The following is a 2516-nucleotide window of genomic DNA, read 5'->3' on the forward strand; positions in this document are numbered from 1 at the left end:
GATTGGGGAGATAAAGCAGAAAAAGAAAAAAAAAAGATTGGCAACAGTTGTTAGCTCAGGTGCCAATCTTTAAAAAAAAAAAGAAGGCAGGAGAAGTGCTGAAGAGGCAGCCGCTTTCCTAGGTCAGCCGCAGCGAGTTGGGGCAACTGAGTTGGCGCCATCCTCCCTTTAAAATAATAGGCCATTCAGTCTTGGGGAGAGAAATGAATCAGCAACCCCAGGGCCATTCCAGCAGCCCAAACAGCTGCCAGCTGGGCAGCCCATTGCAAACAACCAATTAGTATGAGTCCCACAAGCTGATTTGAGCAAATCCAGGCACCTCTCCCTGTAGAAACTAGCAAGGCACACATGTCTGCACGGAAAATGAAGTTGTTCCACCTTCCGTGGCGCCGTTCCACTCCAAGGAACAAGCTTTATTTCTCTCAAAACTTGGCTTCCCTTGACTTGCCAGATGAAAAATGATGAGAAGTGCCTGAAATCATCTGCTCCGGGAAATGAATCCAAGCTCAGCGAAAGACCGTTGGGCTGCTTTTTCAAAGCACATCCATCAGCCTGTCTTATACGTGAACTAGGATTTTGCTACCAGGTAAAGACAATATTTATTTCAATTAGCAATTGTATTCGATGTAAAAGATAATGAGGAATAAAGATGCTAGACCCAGCCCAATGACTCCCTCCGTATGTTTCTCTTTCCTGTTCTAGTTGAGCGAGCAAATAAATGCAGAGTGAATTCAGCTGTGCGATGACAGGGGCTTTCCCCTCAGATGGACTGAGTCATAATTCATCATTCGATGCCTGATGAAGAGGCTGCACAGCCCCGGAGACTACACAGGCATGAGATGCCAACAGTGCTTGGTTTACCCTCGGTCCAATACTGCCCTTGGTGCATGGGGACCCTTGTAGGAAATGGGACACAACAAGGTTGTATGGTAATTAGTGAAACAATAATGTAAGATATTTTCAGCTCCATTGCTGAAACGAAATAAGGAAATCCCAAGGATCTAAACTATTTTCACTCAACATCATCTTAGACCATTCTTTTGATGTTAAATATATGCATTTCTGGACCGGGAGGAAGGGAAAGAGAGGGAGAGGGAGATGGAGCGAGAGCAAAGGCCACCTTGTTCTGGGAAGACTTTGACCAAACTAGGCTAATACAGCGGAAAAGACAGGCAGCCGATAGTCTTTTTTGCACATGTAGCACATTTGAAGTTTCTGCTTTCATTAGTGCCTCTCTGTGTTATCTGAAAAGTCTATCACTAAGCAAAAACTGACAGTGCTTCAAGGAGTAATTGCCAAATCCGTGATCAGAGTGGGAGATTTAACATACTTTTCTCAGTAATTGAGAGATCAAACAGCCAAAAATAGTCAGTAAAGTTATAAAGATTTTGCACAACATGACTAACAAGTTTGACGTAAAGGACTTTTAGAGAGCGCTGCACTGAGCCACTGGGAAATACACATTCTTTCCAAAGTCACAGATTACATTTATGAAAACTGATGATGAATTAGGGCATAAAGCAAATTTAAAATCTCGACAAATGTCAAGGAATCAGTCTCAGAAGACTGCATCACAATTAAGTTAGAAAATAGTAAAAATTGTAACTTAAAACCTCCATACATTTAAAAGCACACTTTTTAAAAATCCAGAGCCAGAAAGCCGATCGTGGTTGCCAGAGGCTGGGAGGGGAGAGGAATGTGGAGTGACTGCTCAGCGGGCTGGGGTTTTCTTTTGGGGTAATGAAACTGTGTTGGAACCAGATAGAGATGGTGGTTGCACAACCCTGTGAATGTCCTAAATGCTGCTGAATTGTGCACTTCCATGTGGTTAACTTTGTGTTATGTGAATTTCACCTCAATAAAAAAAGTGCTCATATCTCTGTGTGTTTAAATCCTAACTTGGGGATACGTGGGTGTGCACAGTTTGTGAAACTTTTTCAAGCTATACACTTAATTCCATGTATACTTTTCTGTGTCATATGTATGTGTTTATATTTTCTGTATTATCCTTCTTCAATAAAGAGTTTAAAAATCACATTACTTAATAACTCCTAGGTTAAAAAGAAATCAGATAGTAGTACTTTTTATAAAGTAGAAGAAACAAGAACTGAATGATGCTACACTCAAAATTCATGGTATATAGTGAATTCATTCAGATGGAGGTAAATCAGTGTGATAGAAGATGACATGAGTTCTCCAGAGCACCCATGAAAGAAAATTTACAGCTTTAAGTGTTTCTTTGGAAAAACTAGAAAGGTTGGGGCTGGCCCGGGGTGTAGTGGTTAAGTTTGTGTGCTCTGCTTTGGTCGCCCAGGGTTCGCAGGTTCAGATCCCCAGTGTGGACCTACACACCATTCATCAAGCCATGCTGTGGTGGCATCCCACATACCAAACAGAGGATGATTGACACAGATGTTAGCTCAGGGCCAATCTTTCTCACCAACCCTCCACCCCCCCCCCCAAAAAAAGAGAAAGGCTTAAAATTAATAAGCTGAGCATCAAACGAAAGAAGGGAG

At 42.1% G+C, this 2516-nt stretch overlaps 1 long non-coding RNA gene across 1 annotated transcript; it reads left to right on the plus strand.

Annotated features, from left to right (window-relative positions):
- The first annotated feature begins 253 nt into the window (after nt 1–253).
- LOC123277585 (uncharacterized) lies at nt 254–2035 on the plus strand. The gene is made up of 2 exons (XR_006514642.2): nt 254–586; nt 703–2035. It is a non-coding gene; the product is annotated as an uncharacterized lncRNA (long non-coding RNA).
- The last annotated feature ends 481 nt before the right edge of the window (nt 2036–2516 follow it).

The sequence above is a fragment of the Equus asinus genome, chromosome 16 (genome assembly GCF_041296235.1).
Source record: "Equus asinus isolate D_3611 breed Donkey chromosome 16, EquAss-T2T_v2, whole genome shotgun sequence".
Classification (NCBI taxonomy): domain Eukaryota; kingdom Metazoa; phylum Chordata; class Mammalia; order Perissodactyla; family Equidae; genus Equus; species Equus asinus.